This window comes from Giraffa tippelskirchi, chromosome 6 (assembly GCF_054371585.1).
Source record: "Giraffa tippelskirchi isolate mGirTip1 chromosome 6, T2T-mGirTip1v1.2.pri, whole genome shotgun sequence".
Lineage (NCBI taxonomy): Eukaryota > Metazoa > Chordata > Mammalia > Artiodactyla > Giraffidae > Giraffa > Giraffa tippelskirchi.
In genome coordinates this window covers 154819129-154840880 of record NC_137280.1, presented here as the reverse complement: position 1 = coordinate 154840880, position 21752 = coordinate 154819129, and the positions used below count along the sequence as shown (strand labels likewise).

General features: G+C 37.6%; 1 long non-coding RNA gene across 1 annotated transcript in view; it reads right to left on the bottom strand.

The window, feature by feature from the left end:
- The window catches only part of LOC145511163 (uncharacterized), an 83834-nt gene extending 62404 nt beyond the window's left edge, over nucleotides 1-21430 (bottom strand). The window contains exon 1 of the long non-coding RNA XR_014057562.1: nucleotides 20978-21430. This is a non-coding gene — a long non-coding RNA (uncharacterized LOC145511163). The remainder of the gene's footprint in view (nucleotides 1-20977) is intronic.
- Between the last annotated feature and the right edge of the window lie 322 nt (nucleotides 21431-21752).

Below are 21752 nucleotides of genomic sequence, written 5' to 3'. Positions count from 1 at the left end.
AAGATTAATGTTAAAAACAAAATAGAAACAAGTGCCTTTCTAATGCACCAGCATAACATTTCTTCTGCTCTGGTTGTTTTGTGATCTGTACTAAAATTTTTAATAAACTGGTATGTTGTTATCCTTAAAATAACAATGCTTAAAGAAAAATATTTCAAGGAAACATGGAAAGGTCAAAATAAAGATTCAATTAGCTACAAAATTAATCAGTATCTGTCCTGTAATTATAGCATTATAAAGATATTTACCCAACAATACCAAGAATGACTTTTTACGAGTAGAAAGTTTTTTTAAGTAACTGCTATATTTCAAGGAAAAAATGCCTCTCGAAATCAATAATATAGGGTGAATAAATAAATACTTAGAAGACAAAGGCTGGTCTTTAAAATTAGGATAATAATGCTGATCTAATTCTACATGTGGATAGTTACCAATTAAAACTAAATTACCAAATGCCTCAAAAATTATTTTGAAATGATTTATTTGCCAACTTAGTAGGTCAAATGTCCTATTCTATGAGACAAAAGTCATGCCATTCATTCCCCAACTTTAAATTGATCTTGGGAGTTCGGGTCAGCTTCCAAGTGATATTTAGAAATATTTGTCAAGTTATTGCGCCAATAAATTTGTCAGTTTATTGCACTCATCTGTATGTTATGTGTTTTTCCTACTCTTTTTGCCCATAGTTTAGGGCTGGCTTTACCAATACATTATCCATGATTTTCTCTTCTAAGGACTCACTTTACAACACTGGCTTTTGGATGATTTTAAAACTGTTGCTGTATTACTATTAATATTTTAATGCAGTAATAGACAACTAACTAAAGTACTTCTAGTCCTTTCTTCTGCAAACAAAATAATTATTACTAAAAATAAATGGATATTTAAATTTTTCAAAAGAATGACACTGTACTTCTCAACTCAGTTAGCTTGCCCAGTGTGCTGACTATGGTACTGGGCTATAAAACCAAAAAATTAATGCTCACAAGAATCTAGTGGTGATTCAAATAAATGAGCAAAGATTTAAATATGATATGATGAAAGCATCAGTAGAATTCTGTTCAGGATACAATGAATCAGAGGGAAAGTGATTGGCGCTGCCTGGGAGGGTTTCCTCAGGTGAACTGACCTCTGCATTGAATTTTATAGAATGAGAAATAGTTCACAGGAGAGCACGAGATGAAAATAGATTTCAAGCAAAAAGGCAAAGAATGGAGGTATAAGCTATGACAGTTTTTGAGGGGTTTTACCATAATGGAAAGTAACAAGTATCTGATAAAGAAGTAGAAGATGGACCAGGGGGCCATGAGGCTGGAGAGATATCCAGGGAAAAATGATTAAGGTTTTCAATTCCATGATGCAGGGCTTGAATATATGTGTTTCAGGAGCCAGTGAAGGTTTTCAATCATGAGACGCATGTTTTGGCCCAATCACTCTGACAGCTATGTGGCAGAGGGGTGGGAGGTATGGGGATAGTGACAAATTAAACAGCTAAGAGGCTATTCAGATAGCCAGGGCAAGCCCGGACAAAGCCATGGGAAGAAAGCACCAATGGAAATGTAGAAGTTGATCTTATTAAGGCCAAACCCCAAAGCTTCAGGAAACAGAAATATTTAGCTGTGTGATTTCATTATTCTCAAGTGTTTCTTGCATTCCAACAGTAATTATGTGGCATATGGTTTCTTGATGAAAGAAATACTAGCAAGCTAGTCCAAAACAACGAAAGGGTCTGAAAAACCTGATGGAAACTCCATTTAAAAGGTTTCAATGAAACCCCTAAAATTGTGCAAGTGAATTTTTGTAAGAAGATCCATACTTCATCTATGATATAAAAAGAGTGAGAATTACTATTCTATATACAGTTTTCAAGTCTGTTTCAATCTCACGCAGAACGCCTAAAAACATTCTTGAAGTTTCTACTCCAATTCATTACCTACTGATCAGACTAATTTTAAATGGATTCTAGAATCTATGTTTTGCATAATTAATTGTTCTTGCTTGCACAGATAAGCACTTTGAGACTGGATCTCAGTATTTCTGAAGTGTTGATAAATTGAGGAAACGATCAACAATTCATTATAACACTACCAAGAATTTACTTCCTATTAGTCAATTAGTTGAGAAACCTGACTCCGAAAACAAGTTTGTCTGGACGGCATCACTTTCATGAGCCTTCTCATTCAGGTATCCATTTACTAGATTGTGATTGTTCTAGACCTCAGAGATGTAATGGAACATACTCTTGGGGGAGGTTGGTGTTTTATTTTCTAATGTGAAAAGCTGCTTTAAAATGCCACTATAGTAAGAGTGGGTAGAACTCCCGCAATTTCTCTCTTATATAGTGGTACCTTTGATAGGCTTCAACCAGTTTGGGCCTAATTCCACCATAACAATCCTACACCTAGTGTCCTGTCTATCATTTCCTAGACAGTGTTCCTCGAGGTCAGGGGCTGTGGATCTTTGCTCATCTCTTGATCCTTAATGTTTTGTCTTGAACACCATTGAAGTGAAGTTGTTCAGTCGTGTGCAACTCTTTGCGATCCGATGGACTGTAGCCTACCAGGCTTCTCCGTCCACGGAATTTTCCAGGCAACAGTACTGGAGTGAGTTGTCATTTCCTTCTCCAGGGGATCTTCCCGACCCAGGCATCAAACCCAGGTCTCCTGCATTGCAGGCAGACGCTTTACCATCTGAGCCACCAGGGAAGCCCATGAACACCACTGGGGACCATGAAAAAGTATATTGAATAAAAAAATAAGTGCGTACAAAAGAAAACATTTCACCAAAGGACAGCAGAGAGATTTGAACGAGGAAGAAGTCACTTCTGAGAAACAGAAGTATAGTTGCCTTTTGCAGAGAGACTCAGTGAATTTTTACAAAGTTGTGAGTTTTCAGGGTCTTCATAGGAATCCTTTGCAAAGCTGAATTCTTTACCTCATTTCCCCTGTTAGCTATTGGAGGTTTTCAAAACTCCAAGCCTCAATATCATTGTTTTAATTCATGGTACCCTTTGGAGAACTCATGTTATAAGCCACCTGTATTCCTTTCCAAAATTCACTATTGGGCCATTTTATTATAAATGAAATGACTGCCTAAGAGTGAGAATTGTTTAAAACTGGAATGGGTAACGAGGAAAATTGTTCACATGCTTTCTTTAAATGCAAAATACTGTTTTTAATATATCTTGATTAATTAGAAGATAATCCTGGCCCAATACAAGGAGGGCCTCCCAAGTTCATCCTAGGCCTCTGATTCTCTTACTGCAGAATGTTAGTTCTTCAGATGAATAGTATAATTCTTAACTGAAGTACTCTTCTTTAAGAAAAAGAAATGTGGGAATTTCCTGGTGGTCCTAGAGAAGGAAATGGAAACCCACTCCAGTATTCTTGCCTGGAGAATCTCATGGGCAGAGGAGCCTGGTGGGCTACAGTCCATGGGGTCACGGAGAGTCAGACACGACTGAGCGACTCACACACACTTTCCTAGTGGTCCAGTGGTTAGGACTTGGCACTTTCATTACCCTGTGCCCAGGTTTGATCCCCGGTTAGGGAACTAAGATCCCACAAGCTGCAAGGCGTGGCCCCAAAAAGAAAATCTATTCACATGCATGACACTATTCCACACAAATAACTAAACTAACAAAAATAAAAATAGCCCCCCTGTAAGAACAGGATATCAGAAGTGAAATACAATGATACTTGATAGAAATTATCAACACTTTATCAGTCAGCATCTCTGTTTCACCAACTCACATGCCAGAAGACATAGAATGATTATGATAACATCTAGAGCAAATGTACAAGGAAATATCTTCACCATGGGGAGAATGCTAGAAAGAAACATTGCAAGCAAATGAGGTGCTTTGATAGCCCCATGTATCTAGTAATGAGATCACATTTCAACGGCAATGTTCAAAGATTTTTGTCCGTCATCAATCTCTGCCAAAGGACATGACTGTAAACATCTAATTATAAAGCTACACGGAGCAGAGAGAGACAGCCTCTGGAATCTGCATAATGGTGGTAGGAAGTGGCTTATCCACTTAAAAATAGATGATATTAGAGAGTGTTGGAGAATATTAGAAATGTACCACTGTGACTTTGAGAAAGAAAAATACAATACTAAGAGACATTTGGGGAAGCAGAGATTTTTCTACATTATTTTGTAAAATACCAGAGAAAAGCTGGAATTTCAAGGAATTATAGTATCAGTTTACTAACTGTGCACTCTCTATTGAAAACCCACCCACCACATCTGAAGGGCAGTAACTCTTCTCTACCTCTCATCCTCTGCAAGGTCAGTACACTACATTGCATAGCTGACATCCATTGGTTATCTGTGTGAATAAATTAAGAACAAATGGTTCAAAGCAAATTAACAGCTGATAAAGACAATATATGAAATAAAGGCCCTATTCAGGAAAATGGAACTACATGATACTCACATTAAAATACTACCATTTTATATTTAAATAATACTACTGCAAGGGTAACAGTCATCTAGTAAATATTCTGCTCTATAAGGAAAGAGATATACTAGATACAAAGGAAACTTTACCATGAAATAATGAAGCATAATCTTGGACTCTTTCACAGTTCTTGGAGGAGTTTCAGCAGTATGTTCGCAGGGTCATTTGCACTTTTTTTAATATTTAAAAACATAGGATGCTGTACATATAACTACGTATATTTCATTCTACCCTTATTTCCATTTTGCTTCCCTTCCATTCATGTGGGAGACGGCATAGGGATTTGGGAAGTACAGTAAGGGGGAAGTTGAGTTGAAAATATGTTTAGCTTGGGTTTAGTAAGATATATATAGTTTCATTTATTTCCACATATGATTAAGTTATTACTGACCACCCAATGTAGGAACAATATTAGAAACACATTTACCTCTAGTTATGCCTACTCATCCAGCTCCATGACATGCATATAAGACCTGCAATTGGATTAGAATATCAACTTCTATTCTAATGCCTGGAAGGTACCAGCAGTCAAAGAGAAAGGCAGCTTGAAACAGACTGGACCAGAGAAAATTCTTCCAAACTGTATAATTCATGTATAAAAGACACTTGATAGAAGTTTCCCCAAATTTGATAGAAATTCTAAAAATGTATATGATATCATCAGTTGAGAGCTTCAGCTGAAGCGGAAAGAAACATTTCTAAGTTAACAAAAAGAAGATTTCAATTATCCATGTTTGACAAAAGGTTGGCTTCTATTATCTCTATAGAAAGTGGTGTTAGAAAATTATTGTCATAAGGACAGGTGATCAAGGAATGTGTATGTGCTTGTGAGGTCACTTTCAGTCATGTCTGACTCTTTGCAACCCTATGGACTGTAGGTCACCAGGCTCCTCTGTCCACGGGATTCTCCAGGCAAGAATGCTGGAGTGGGTTGCCATGCCCTCCCTTCCAGGGGATCTTCCTGACACAGGGATCGAACCCGCATCTCTTATGTCTCCTGCATTGGCAGGTGGATTCTTTACCACTAGTGCCACCTGGGAAGCCCAATCAAGGAGGAGGCTGCCAAAATTATAAGGAAAATAATCTTAACTTTTAGAAAAAATTAACTAATAAAGCATTACTTTTGAATTTTGTGATGTTTGTGGTATCTGATGGCTTTTAAAATACTTGTAATTTGATTTATCATTTAAATCTCTATTAATTTGAACCTAATTTGTATTTTTGATATTAGATTCTCTTTTCTAGAGAGAACTAGCAAATTTGTATATGCTTCAGGCACTATATAGATTAATCAGTCTATGACTAGTGAAACTAGTGAGTTGTCTTTTTGGAAATTAAATACTGGTAAGATAATAAATGTTTTGCTGAAGTCACATGAAAGAGTTGGAATTGGAAAGATACTTTTATTGTTATTTGTGATAGAGTCTAGGAAAAGTAGAGATTCTCTTTGAGAGAATACACTGCTTAAACTGATCTAACATTGACGAGTTATTAAGATGAGAGCATTGAATATTTTATCTCAAAGACAGAATAGATAACTACTCCATCTTTACATTTGTAGTAGTAACTACAAGTATTTGTTTAACATCTTTAACACACCCAAAGTGCTTTTTCATAGTCTAGATTACAGCTACTTAATGGCAGTAGTGAGTCTTGTTTTGGAATAATAGTTTAGTGCCTGGCACAGAGTGGGTACCCAATAAATTGCTATTGAGTAAATCAATGACTGTATTTAATCCTCCAGTAAAATTTTAATTTCAGCATAATTATTCTCATAGTACCTATGACAAAACAGAAGCAGAATCTTTTCCCAAATTTCCCCAAACAAAAGGGTTCAGAATTTCAAATCTGTATGCTTTTTACTACATTGATGACATCCTACTACAGCAAATAAAACCTCCAACCTTCCTCTACAAAGAGTATTCATTTCAAAAGAAACTCAGTTAATACTGACACACAAAAAATTATTGTTGCAATATGTTTTAATGAGTGCATATTTGTTATCAATGCCATTAGAGATGATAAGTCAAGTGTTAGACAAGCGTTTTCAGAATTACATTCATGTGGAAAACTACTTATTGAATTTAAATTTTATTAACTTGAAGACTATGAGTCTAAAAAAGAAAATGTTTCTAACCATCTGAACTTTCCTTTCACTTGGTAAAGCATTTATCCAATTGACATACGGTTGACACTTCCACAATTAAAGCCAACATTTAATATTGCCTGTCCCTATTAGAAGCTAAGTATTGTCCTCTAGTAGACTCAAATGACCATTTACTTTCTTCCAAAGAGCAGACATAAATAAGATTGACTCACCCAGCCAACTGTGCTAGATTGTTTAAAAGGACAAGGTCATCGGTGTGGGCAAGGTAACAGTCTATTTTGTAGACCTTTGATAATGTCTAGCATCTTACAAAAAAAATTCACAGAGGATTCAGAATTTTTTAAATAACCATCGACATAGCTTTCCTACTAGTTTGTCTGTTTTACAAGGGAAACAAAAATGCTCAGAAGCCCTCCACTAAGAGCTGCTAGGTAATTCTTTGAAAATACTTGTTCCCAACATTCCAATGAAGCCAAAAAATGTCTCCCGATAATTGCAGTGTTGAGAGGAGAAAGACTGTGGGTTTTTCTCATCTTGATCATAATATCTCAGTCGCTCATCTTAAAGATAATCAGAATCAAAAGAGCATCAAGAGGAAGCTCTAAAAGAACTCTGTGCTTTCAAAATTCAGCCTTGCCTATAGAGCCACAGACAATGGACCCAGTGTGCATCATGACAAGAGAGCGGTTGTAAAACAGCTTAGAAAGAGGCACACACACCCCAATTTGCCACTCAAACACATAGCTTGCTGATGGGCTCAGCTGCGCACTAGGCTTTGGGTCTGAGTTGAAGGAAAAATGAAAAATTAAAGAGTAGGAACAGATGCTCCTCATCTTGAAGACTGTCCAGATGCTGCCACTCGAGGAGAGGAAAGAAACAGCTAATTGGGCAGGGCTGGAGAATTGAGAGCTTGGTCCAGGGCCATAAGATGTCTGCTAAAATCTCACATTTCAGACCCTGTAGTTGAACCAATGCCAGATTCCGCCAATTTTTTAGCATTCCCCAAGCAGACATTCCTGGTAATAGCCCTAGGCTGTGCAAAGGGAGATCCAAATGCGCAGAGTGCACACCTCTGGTAAGGAACTAGTTAACCCTCTTCTTGTATAGTGGTGATGGTAGGAGAATGGCGATGCATTTAATGGTGCATGTGGTGTTAGTTTTACAGAAAATGAAAGGGCCACAGAGAAAACTATTCCTCACTCACAGACTAAAGCTTTCTGTCTTATCCAGGGAGAAAGGTGGCTTTGGGCCTCTGCTAAGAGGTTGAATGAGCAAGGTAAAGAGGTAGGGCAAGATGTTTCATGTAAGCAACTGCCCATGAAGAGAGCAGGGCAGGGATAGGGGTAAAAGGAGACTGAAGAATTTCAAGAGCTCACCAACATGAATCTGTCTGATCTTAGAATCATGGCTCCTGTAAACTCTTCCTGTTCCTTGTGATCTCTTTCCCTTCCTTCTATGTGCCTCGGTCAAATCGTCAGATATTTACAACCTACACTTCTCTGTAATTTAATCTGCTTTTAAGGATGTCACACATCAGATTTTTAAACTATTAAAACATGTGCACTTCCAGGCTACACATAGCAAACACTATAGCTGGCTCACCCAGCCGTCATTCCCACCTGCTTCTACGTCCATTTCCATCTGCATTAGCTTGAAGGCTAAAGGCTAGATTTCCCAGATTCCTTTGCAGCTAACAGTATAGACAATTTAGGTTTTGTCAATCAGATGGAATCCCAGGGATTCTGAATCTAAGCTGAGTTTCATAGGAGGAGTAGGATGTATGGCATAAAGTTTTCTGGTGCACATAATGGCACAGGTTCAGGGGCTGGAGTTGACAGGTGTGGTAATAACTTCCTGGTTCAACAGGTTCTTGAAGAGTTACCTGACCCATCTGCAGTCCAGCTCTGCTCTACAGTTTGGGAATCTATTCCTGAACATTCTGAGCATCTCTTTCATCAGGTCTACCAATGATTATATGAGCCATAATAACCCCTTGAGTTTAAACCATCTAGAATGCATTTTATTTTCTGCAGTTAAGACTCCAGACTGATAAACTTACTCTGGCTGCAGGAAGAAACCAGGCTACTTAAATACACTTTCCTCTTTCAGACAATCCATTTTTGCTAATGAGAAATTTACTAGAGGATAAATCTATCAACTATAGATGTCACCATTTTAATCCCCAAACTAGATTGCACAAAATTCATAAAAATCTATATCATTCAAGCTACTGAATCACATTGATTAAGAGAATTCTTTATCCTAAAAAATTATATTTTCATGTATCATTGATAAGAACATTTAATGGGCTTTTACCCAAATGGCCCACTCAAGACAGTGGTTGATAGAAGTGCTGCTAGGTCCATTGGTTTGCATATGCTCTTAAAAATTTCTTGATTCTAAATCAGTTGCAGACTTTTGTTTAGATCCTAGGAGCTCAGACCCTAGAGTACAGTAGAAGCTGTTTTGTTTGAAGACCTATAAATAATATAATTTTCTTCAAAATAATTCTACATATTGGAGTTTTGCTGGGATATGAAAAAACATCAGTTACACACACAAAATTTTATTATATAGAACAAAAAAAAAGTAATTGGAAAATCTTGCCTTAGGATTACCTTGTGTACACAGCTCCTCATTAATCACCCAGTAAGGAGACTATAAGGAGAGTCCCAGGTTATTAAACTTACTAAGCTCTCCGCCTGGGTTATCCCATTTTTCTCAGCGTGTGGTCCATTCTAACTTAAAATCATGCTTCACAAGGTGAAACATGCTAACACAAAGTGGTACATGCTAACACAAAGTGATAAGAGACAGTTAATACATAATCAGAGAATTTCAAACCCCTGAATAGTGTAATTACCAAAAATGAAGATAAACCATCAGTGCAAAAATATATACATGAAATTGTTCTATCAGTGCCAAAGAAGTTTTACAGTTACTTTGTGAAGATAGCCTAACTGAAAACACAGGAGAGATCTATTTTTCTACCTACTCTAACATATATTTCAGAAACATAAAATGGTATTTATTAGACCAAAAAATGACTGGGATCTCAAAATAAAACTTGCAAATAGCATCTTTAGAGAGTGCATAAAAACAATTGGAAATAAAAATAAATGGATTAGGCATAGTTTCTCTGAGTATGTTTTATTAGCAGGCAGGTTGTCCATTAAATATCTAGCTTTGCAGAAGGAAGTCAAGGATGGAAATAAAATCCCAAAAGGGTCTTTTGAGAAAACTATGAAAAAATGAGACCCTAAAAAATAATTGCCCAAATAAAGTTTAAAAAATTGAAAAAGGAGCAGAATGAGACTCTAAAAATGAAATCTTTGAAGGAGAGAATAAAGTCAAATTCTTCTGATCCCAAATCAAAACAATCTCTTTTCAATGTATCATTTACTTAGCAATGACTAAGCAGTTGTTAGGACAAGATAATATTAATCACCATAACACACCTGTGAGTGTTTACCACATGCTGGGCTCTGTAACATGCTATAGGCATATAATCTCACTTAATCTTCTCAGTGAGCCCACCATGCAAGGATAACCATTATTTCCACTGTGTGTCTAAAAGACACAAAAGAAGTGAGTTTCAGGAAATTACTGAAGATCTCAGAAGTAGAAAGGAGACTTGAGCTCCTAGTTTTCTACTCCAAACTTGGTATTATTAACCTCTGTACTATACTAATATTTTTATGGCCATATCATTAGGATTAAAACTAGTTCCACCAAACTGTACCACACAGACACATTCACCTATATAACTCTTTATGTCAGAGTTCAAAAAACACACAAAAACACCAAACAAGTAAAAACTAAACTAGAAATCCACCAGCGAATCAGTGAGGACATTTACATTGCAAAACCAAACAAACCCAACCTTTAATCCAAGCACGTATAAAAAAGAAAAAGAGAGGAGAAAAGAAGCTCAATAGCTCAGGAAACTGAGAAGCCCAGGAGGCACTGTTATTCCGAACACTGTCTGGGACAGAGTTTCCAACAATTGCACCAGGCTGTGTCCTTCCCCCTGGCTTCAAGTCCTCAACCTTGGCTCCAGTCAGAAATTGGCTCTACCTGTCACAGACAGACTTCTACCTTCAAGACACTTGAAGCAGCTTCAGTCTTTCATCTTTCAAGTCTGAGTCCACTAGAAATAAAGAACACTTCCTCATGGGACCAGAAAAAGACTGGAAGTAGCAAAGTGTCACTTGAGTCACACAGCATGAGTCATGCTAAGACCTCACTGTGTTCAGGGAGATGGTTTATTCTGATTGGGTTAGGCTGACATCTCATACACCTACAAGGCTTCTCTGTCCATAGGATTTTCCAGGCAAGAGTACTGGAGTGGGTTGCCATTTCCTTCTCCAGGGGATCTTCCCCACCCAGGGACTGAATCCAGGTCCCCGCATTGCAAGCGGATGCTTTACCCTCTGAGCCACCAGGGAAGCCCCGGTAAGACTGCGACTCCTGACAAATCTCTGTACTCCACCTAGACTTCTCTGAGTCCTTAGCCTGTGCCTTCCACAAACCTGATCTTCTCCGGTGCCACTTCTAAGTATGTTTGTGATTATAGATATAGACTCACCTGGTACAAAAGTTAAGTTCAATAAAAAATTGTAATGAAAATGTACTACTTAAGTGTCACTGCATTAATAAATTACCACCCCTTGCTAACACGTTTGCATGCGACACTACCTGACATAAACAATGGCTTAACTCATGAAAATAACTCTATTCTGGGATTAGTAGTAAGTATCTTTCATGACATTCAAATTGAGCCCTTTACTTTATAGGTAAAGGAAACTCTTCCAGTTATGCAGCCTTAAAACCCATCCTCAGAAAATCAGATTAATAGAACATCCTATGAATCAGTAGGGCTTCCGTGGTAGCTCAGCTGGTAAAGAATCTGCCTGCATTGCAGGAGGCCCCAGTTCGATTCCTGGGTCAGAAAGATGCCCTGGAGAAGGAACAGGCTACCCACTCCTGAATTCTTGGACTTTCCTGGTGGCTCAGATGGTAAAGAATATCCACCTGCAATGTGGGAGGACCTGGGTTCGATCCCTGGGTTGAGAAGATCCCCTGGAAGAGGGCATGGCAACCCACTCCAGTGTTCTTACCTGGAGAATTGTCATGGACAGAGGAGCCTGGAGGGCTACAATCCACAGGGTCACAAAGAGTTGGACACGACTGAGAGACTAAGCCCAGCCCATGAGTCAGTAAGTTCTATGTGGGCAAGAATTCTGTCTTATTCATTTTCACTTGTCATAATGCCTAGCACATAGTCAGACTTCAATTAGTGTAGGAATAAGTGCTGAAATCTGTTTTGGAATTGTGAACCACAAGGGGAATATATATAACCAGCTTCAAAGTTCTTATAATTCATCATTTTTCATTCATCCAACAATAACATGTCCGCCAGTGTTCTACAACTAGAGATACAAAGGTGAGGAAAATAGGTAAAATCCTATTTTTATGAAGCTTACATTCCACTGGAGAATGATTGAGAGAACTAATAATTAAATAGTGTGTCAGGGAGTGATGTGTGCTAGAAGGAACATAAGCAGGGAAAGAACATAGAGAAGGATGGGAACAGTGTTGATTTAGAAATGCTCGCCTTAATGAGGTCCAAAATCTGCCTTAATGAGGGGATTTGGAGCAGATACTCTCTCTAGGCCTTAGTGTACAAAGTAGGGAAGTGCACTGGTCCTATTTCAGACAGGGAGCTCTCCAAAAGCAAGAGTTACACTTGAGTTAGATGATATCTGAATTGCTCCAAATTCCAGTCTACCGCTTCTTTTGTAATTACTGATAAAAAGTGTCAAAACTAGATGTATTATAGTTATAGAATGAATAAAACTCATTCTCAGAGAAATTTAGAATGAACGAAGCAATGAAAGGGGTGTCAAAAAGGTAATGATCCTTGCAGCAATACGCTGATGGCAGCTTTGCTGTGCTGGGGAGGGTAGTCGAGAATGTCACTCAGGCAGCGGTACCCGGACACTGAGGATTCTCAAGGCCTTGCTGCCCGGGGGCATTCACTATAGATGCAAATATATGTTCTTTCCTCATTATTATTCGTAACAGCTCCCAACAGACTCTTATAAAGCAAAACATCATTCCTAAGCTCAGTATCCATGAACTTAAAATATGGTTCTTCACTCATGTGTCACTAATTACCACTGAACTAACTAAAATGTATTTATAAACCATTATCCCATAGAGGCTACTCCAGACCATTTTAGAAGATTCTTTCCCAGGGAGGGATGCTGTTATGAAAGTGCAAAGAGAAACTTTAAAATTAAGTAAAGGCTAATTTTTCCTTTCTCATTAAAATCTCACAGAAAATTCTGAAAGTTAAAAATTGATGGGGAGGGAGGTGGGAGGGGGGGTTCTGGAAGGGGAAAACATGTACACCCATGGTGGATTCATGTCAATGTATGGCAAAACAAATAAAATATTGTAAAGTTAAAAAAAAAAATTCCAATCCTTTAATATCAAGCATTTTGTTCTAATTTTTAAATTTTTATATTTTTATAATACATACACACACACACACACAAAGCTCCTTTAAAAATACACAAAATAAAGAATCTGGGTTAAACAACCCATGGAGTTCACTACAACTCTAAAGTTTGGTGACTATTTGACTGGGCCTTTGTTATAATTTTTAAACTATGGGGACAGTGATACAGTTAAACCCAAATGCTTAATATAAGTAGTTAAGAAATATGTGATACTGAGGGACATGGATCTATTTTTCAGGTCCTCACTCTTAAAAGGAGAGAGAACTACCCAGTATCACAATGAATGCTCAAAATATATTCTGTTGCATTGATATAATTGAAAAGATGATCTAGAAAAACTTTTTGATTAGGTTTTATTGCATTAAATAAATTGACTCCACAGATGCACACATACACAAATACACAGAGGGAAATGGAAAACTAGAATTATTAGCCACATGCACGAATGCATGCTAAGTCGCTTCAGTCGTGTCCAACTCTGTGCAACCCTATGGACAGCAGCCCACCAGGCTCCTCCGTCCACAGGATTCTCTAGGCAAGAATACTGGAGTGAGTTGCCATTTCCTTCTCCATTAGCCACATAACTGAAGCCAAATAAAAATACAGTTAATTATTGTCTAGTTCTTTTTGATGAAAGGAACTAAATTATATATATTTTTTCTAGTGTAATATACACAGTAATATAATTCCTGTAGAATTCATATGATTGCTGCTGCTGCTGCTGCTGCTAACTTGCTTCAGTCGTGTACGACTCTGTGCGACCCCATCGACGGCAGCCCACCAGGCTCCGCCGTCCCTGGGATTCTCCAGGCAAGAATACTGGAGTGGGTTGCCGTTTCCTTCTCCAGTGCATGAAAAGGAAAACTCAAAGTGAAGTCGCTCAGTTGTCCGACTCTTAGCGACCCCATGGACTGTAGTCCGCCAGACTCCTCTGTCCAAGGGATTTTCCAGGCAAGAATACTCAAGTGGATTGCCATTTCCTTCTCCAGGGAATCTTTCCAATCCAGGGATCGAACCCAAGTCTCTTGAATCTCCTACATTGGCAAGCGGATTCTTTACCACCGTGCCATCTGGGAAGCCCATGTTTATATATACACAAGTATTTACAACACCAAAGAGATATATATCTATGCATATAATAAATTTTGTTCCAATTATGTTTCTCAGGCATGTGTATGTTAATAAATGAACTTTTGGTGTGTAATGGTGTGTAACGTAATGGACTTGAATAATGTCATTACAGAGATTAAACGAATAGTCTTTTGACCTTTGTTCCCAGGTCTCTATTCCAGAAAAAATTCAAGATATAGTAATTAAAAGAGCATTAGAACTAACAATGACCATTCATTTCAGTCTTACAAGGATACTCAGTAATATCCCTAAAACAGAATAGCTTTCACTTGTTTGAAAACACCAAGCACACGTCAAGTTTACAAAACCTCATCATGATTCCATATCTGTGCACAATACTCTGGGCTTTTATAAAGGAAAAATAAGCTATAACATGAAACAAAGTGTTATGTTCACCTTGAAACAAAATGACTGAAAATACTTGAATAACAATTAAGAATATTCAGAAAACATTTTATATGAACTATCTGAGCACTAATCTCCTCCTCCTGGGCAAAGTTATTGAAGATTTTAGCAACATGTGGAGACAGAAGCAAATGGTAATGTAATATTACACCAACATAAAAATTATATTATGTATATTCTGTGCCGGAAGGGTTTTATGGGAGGAGATGAGTATGGAGTCAATGAAAAAAGCAGCAGCAGCAGAAGTACAGAGACGTAAACTGGGGTGGCAAATAATACTTACAAATGAAAGGCTTCATGAACTAGGTCAGGAAGCCTAAGGAAACCTTATGGGCATGGAAAGATAAATGACTTGCATATACCTCAAATAGAAACAAAATGGACTCTCTATACTACAATTAGCATCCGACAATTGAAGGATTATAAATCTTTCAAAAGTATATATAATTTCAGAGGATCTGACAATGAAGGGAAATATTGATCTTAAAGTCAGAATTCAAGCAGAGAAAAATCAATACCACCAAAGATAATTAATGTAACAATAAGCTAAGTCAACTATAGGTCTAAAATTTCAACTACCAAGACAAGTAAAAACTCATTAATTCCAGTATTATATTATAATTTTGAATTCTGATCATTCAACCATCTTTTATTGAATATCAAAGCAATAGCAAATATTTAAGTATAGTAGTCAATTATTACTCTATCAGATTCCAGATGATTTTCTATAGCCCTACAATTAGGAACAATACAATTCAGTTGTTAAGCTTTTGTGTGTGTGTAAGTCAGATTCCAAGATTCCAATCCTGTTTCTGCAATTTGTTAGGTATCTGATCTTGAATATTATCTAACTTCTCTTAACGTCTCATTTTTCATCAGTAAATAAAACAATGTTGCTATCTACCTTAAAGGTTTGTTATAAGGATGAAAAGGAACAGTACGGTCTTTAATACTTTGCAGGGAGAGTGAACACAATAAAATGATCCCTAAACGATCACTTTACTATCAGCAAGTTCCTCAACAATGTATAAGGTGGTACTTGTTATCTCCTTTTCACAATTTATCTAGTAAGAGGTAAATCTGCAAACTGAAACCAAATCTGGCATCAAAAACAAACAAACAAAAAAATCCAGCAATAACAACAAACCCTAAACTAAAAAAAAAAAAAAATACATGATACTATATAGGGGGATTTTATGCTTCTGACATTATTGTGCATTTGATCATTAACTTACAAAGTTTTAATTCATGTTTATCTTTTAACTACACAGAATAGGAGCTTCCCTGATGGTCCAGTGGTTAAGAATCCACCTTGCAATGTAGGGTCGATCCCTGGTCCAGGAAGATCCCGCATGTTGTGCAGCAATTAAGCCTGTGCACCACAACTACGGAGCCTGAGCTCTAGAACCAGCACACCGCCAACTATTGAGCCCATGCACTGCAAGAGCTGAGGCCCACGTGCCTTGAGCCTGTGCTCTGCAACAAGAGAGAAGCCACCACAATGAGAAGACCGCACACTCCAACTAGAAAGTAGCCCCTGCCCATCGCAACTAGAGAAAGCCTGTGTAGCAATGAGGATCCAGGGCAGCCATAAATAAATATTTAAAAACTACACAGAATATAATAATGAAGTGGCAAATTAAAAATTCTGAAAATACTTTAAAAGGAACAGCACTCTAAAAAGTACTTGTTAGCCATATTAATAGAATTACATTTTAACGCAAGTAAATCAGCACTAAAAAGTGAATTTATGTAGAAAAATAAGGTCATTGAAAGGCAGATTTGCTACTGGAATATGCAAAATAGTTAAATTATTTGCCATTTTTGCAATTCACAGAGCATATAATCATCTTTTTAAATTTTTTTTCTCAGTTTTTCCATGTCAGTAAAGGTACACCTTTATGGAAAATACCTTTACGGAATTAAACAATTATGTTGTCCTAGAAAAAGCTGTAAAATATCTTCAAAAATACAAATTGTTTATTTCACTATGGCAATTGTTTTAGGATGGAGGTCTCAAATTCTTTTAGACCTACATTCAGACTATATATTTTTCTCAGAGGTTTAATCTATCGTGCTACATTGAGTGATCCCAAGTGTAGGATTTTTCTGGTAAATATGATTTTCCTCTTTGATCAGCTCTGGAAGAACATGATAGAAAAACACAGAGCAATATGTGAATCAAATTCTTTTTCTTTTCTTTTTTTAGTCAAGTAGGCATTTTCCTCAAGCACAAATTATTGTAAATCAAGCATTGTTAGAACTCTGACCTTTGAAATTATACTTGCATAGTCAGATTTCCCTAACAAAGTGCATGTTTACAGTATCTTTTATTTAAATCAATATCCTTTATGCATGAGCAGAGAGAGGCAAAGAGAAAGGCCAACAGCAAATAAAGAGAACCCAAATGATTTAGCTCAGCAGAGTGGAATAATGAGCCAAGCTTTCCCCAGCGTCCAAGTCACTCTGTGATATTTAGCAAGGCACTTACAGAAGGGTATTAGCTCTTTCAGGTCATTAAGATGCCATTTTGTGCACTTCCATAGTCAACATACTCTCAGAGGCATATAAGTTGCTATTGGGGGATGATGGCAGCAGGGGGGTGAATAAACTACATGATTAATTTATGGTTTGATTGCAATGTTAGTTAACGGGTAGACTTTATTTTCAGGGAGGAAGCAGTTATCGGATGTGTGTTGGATGGAAATGAACTGAAGCACTGAGTTGATAGTATGAAATGAAAAAAAATCTTTGTTGGTATTCCTCAAACATAATAACATAGATGGGCTTCCCAGGTGGTGCTAGTGGTAAAGAACCTGCCTGCCAATGCAGGAGACGTAAGAGACCCAGATTTGATCCCTAGGTTGGGAAGATCCCCTGGAGGAGGGCACAGCAACCCACTCCAGTGTTCTTGCCTGGAAAATCCCATGGACAGAGGCACCTGGCAGGCTGCAGTCCACAGGGTTGCACAGAATCAGACACAACTGAAGTGACTTAGCACACACGCAATAGCATAGATAAAAAGATTCCTGAACTCTATCAACATATACTGCAATTCTTTGGGTACCACAAATGAAGATGCTGTTGAAATATTAAATCCTTGTCAATTTTAATTGCAAATTTAAAAAATTACACATGCACCACCTACAGTTTTAAAAGGAATCTTATAACCATCATATTTGGCCTAATTTTATGTATGAAACTTTATAGTTTGAGTCAATTAAATCACAAATTTAGCTCTATTTTGTGCTAATCTGTCAAACAAAAGTCTATATTCTTCTACCAAGCAGATGTGCTGATGCATCAACCTCACTGCCCTTGTAGGAATGATGGGGCTTCTGGTGTCCTGTATGCTCCACCAATTTTTCCTAGTAAAACACTCTGGTGAGCCTAATTATTTGGCCAACAAACTATTGCTATTCATCAGCATATTTTTCATCCCTGCCATATATCTAATTAATAAGTCATTTGTATGGCCCAAGAAAAAATTTTTTGAATTTTTATAAGACTCGTCTAGAATAAGCAATTTCTGCTTGCAAAGTGATGTCAATCAAAGTATGAGAATATTAAGGGAAGCCCTTAATGCTATGGATTTTACATGAATAACTATAAACATATTATACTTGTTTATGGTGTATAGGATGGTGTATGGAGATGAATGCATCTTAATGATGGTATACTAAGTGCAAGAGACAAATTTTCCTTCCAATTATATGATAATTGAACTTATTCCTCAATAAGAAAATAAATCATAACAGTAAAATCATCACCTTGACTGTATATCAGGCATATTCTGAGCACTCTGGCTATATTAATTTATCTTCTCATTCCAATAGGCTAGGTTCTATTATTATCTCCGTTTTACAGATAAGAAAAGCGAAGCATAGAAAAGCTAAGTAATTTGTCTAATTCCACACAACTAGTAAAGAAGAGATTAGGGATTCAAACTCACATAGCACATCAAGTACAGGCTCCCAAACACTATTCTATGACCCTCTCAGCATCTTTATAGTTCTCTTGCAGATACACCTTTTGGCTTTTTTTATATCAACATGCTACAATTCAGTGCCTCTTCATTTTTCACATGACGGCACAGACAAGAAAACAGATGACATTTGACCAGCAGATTGGAATCAAAGTTTAGGATTGCTTGTGGCCAGAGGTACCATTCCATGTTTGTTTTTGTTTTTTTTTTTTCTGGCTATGCTTGGGATTAAAGAAATCAGTATCTCAGCATAATATCATGGAATTGTAGGCACACAAGTGTTTCTTAGTGCAACAGTTAAGAAGTGCTGACATAATTCTCTATAACTAGCTACTATAGATAGAATTGTTCAAGGCAGAGTCAGATTTTGAAACATTCCACTTAAACTGCAACCAATTTTAGAAATAGTAACTAGCATACAAAGGATGCGTGAAAGCATCAAGAAAATGAGTTCACGTGTAGATAAATCAATTAGGTCATGGGTAGCTATGTTATTTTGACTCAGAATATCATCTTAATTAAGCCATAGGCATGTTTGTGAATACCCAAAAAATAGATGCTGATTTACACAGATACACATTAAGTGCAAAGTAAGTTCATTCTGGGCTTCCCTGGTGCTCAGATGGTAAAGAATCTGCCTATAATGCAGGAGACCTGGGTTCGATCCGTGGATCAGGAAGATCACCTGGAGGAGGGAAAGGCTACCCACTCCAGTATTCTTGCCTGGAGAATTCCATGGACAGAGGAGCCTGGTGGGCCACAGTCCATGGGGTCACAAAGAATCAGATATGACAGAGCAACTAACACTCACTCTAAGTTCACTCCCATTAAAACTTAACAGGGGACCCAAGGAGTTTTTCTATGAAATCAAGGATATTCCTCTTTGTATACAATCTTTGATAAGTGTAGTACTAATGAGAGTGATCAACACAATCCAGTATAAATAATTTGCAGCACTGAAGGTGGACCACAGATGGCAGAGAAAGATCTTACATGTACACCTGCTATGAATTTTTAAGTTATGAAGCATTTGTACATGGTATTATAGAAGATGCTGCAGGGACAGGACACTTAGTGTGGTTTTTCTGTCCCTCTTCCTGGAGCTTCCAGGTTAGCCTTTTAGGCATCTGTAAATGTTAAGAATGAAGAAAAAGTGTTATGCCAATGCCCTTTTTACGCTTAGCCTTTTTTTCATCCCCAATCCAGAAAAACTTTTACCAATGATCTATATTCTTCTTTAGAAGGGACTATTCACAAATATCCTGTTTCAGATACAAACTTAGCATAAAACCGGGAGTTTCTCGTCTATAAGGAGAAAGCATTGTCAGTACTCAGGTTGCTGTTGTTTAGTCACTAAGTCATGTATGACTGTTTTATGACCAAATCGATTATGACCAAAATCCCTCTGTCCATGGGGTTTCCCAGGCAAGAACACTGGAGTGGGTTACCATTTCCTTCTCTAGGGGATCTTCTTGACCCAGGGGTAGAATTCCCATCTCTTGCATTGGCAGGCAGATTTTTTTTTTTTTAACCACTGAGCCACCAGGGAAGCCCTAGTACCCAGGTACCCTTGAACAATATCAGTATCTAATTTTCCATTGTTCTAGAAAGCCCATCTCCCAAAGGAAGCCAGCATAGCACTTGAAGTTTCTTTTTTTCTGAATAATACAAATACAATTCTATGTTCACCATTCTTAGAAAAATTAAGTCTATGTTATGAAGGTAAATCTAACATTATAGGATTGTTTTCTTCACTCCTTCATGCATTTAACATATATGGGCTTCTACTAAAGAGCAAGCCCTATATAAGATAATGAAAATGCAAAGATGCATGACACCCTTCAGTCCTCAAGCACCATGCAGTCTAGTAGGAAGAGACATGAAAAAAACAAACATTATGAACAATGTGGTAGGTGCTTGTAGAAACAAAATGCTGGGCTTGGTGAATGTGATGGACTGGGTACAGAGATCCTAACAACTTATACTGTTTACTTTAGTTGATGAGAAAGCTTCATGGACCAGGGGACATGTGAAGTGGGCCCTAATACATGAGGAGGGTTATTCAGGCAAGCAAGAATAGGAAAAGCATTCCAAGAGAGGGATTAGCATATACAAAGGAAGAGTGTCATGAAATGAAATGTGTGTTTAGGAAATGATCCACAGTTTATCAAAAATAGAACATTGCTGTGCAGTTGCTCAGTCGTGTTCGACTCTATGTGACCCCATGGACTGACTGCAGCACACCAGGCTTCCCTGTCCTTCACTATCTCCCAGAGTTTGCTCAAACCTATGTCCATGGAGTCAATGATGCCATCCAACCATCTCATCATCTGTCATCCCCTGCTCCTCCTGACCTGAATCTTTCCCAGCATCAGGATCTTTTCCAATGAGTCAGCTCTCCTCATCAGGTGGCCAAATTACTGGAGCTTTAGCATCAGTACTTCCAATGAATATTCCTGGTTGATTTCCTTTACAGTTGACTGGTTTTATCTGCTTGCAGTCCAAGGCACTCTCAAGAGTCTTTTCCAGCACCACAGTTTGAAAGCATCAGTTCTTCAGTGCTCAGCCTTTTTTATGGTCCAACTCTCACAACTATACATGACTACTGGAAAAACCATAGCTCGACTATACGGACCTTTGTTGGCAAAGTGATATCTCTACTTTTTAATATGCTGTAGGTCTGACATAGCTTTTCTTCCAAGGAGCAAGTGAGAGTGTTAATAGCCTCAGTAGGGAAGTCAGAGGTCCCCAAGTGGCAGGAAGAAATAAACAGCAAGTGGCAGGTGTTTTTCAATTTTTTTTTCTCTTCTAATCCTGTGTTGTCATGGCGACACCTGGTTCCACTTAAGCTTAACTTTATCTCAAACCTTGAGCTAACCACTACGTTTTTCCGTATGGAAATGTTTTCTTAAGCTATGTTAATAAACTATGTAATTGCTTAGAAAACTGCCTTTCTTCAAGATTCATGTCAATTGTTTTATGGCCAGGGATGACTCACCTTGTGCCAATGCTATCTCAAAATGCATGTTGTGGGTGGGAGGCTTGGTGAAACTCTCAGCTTTGAGGCATTTCCTTTCTCTAATTAGTAGCTTGTTAATAGGTATTTAACTCCATGCTAAAAACCAGCAA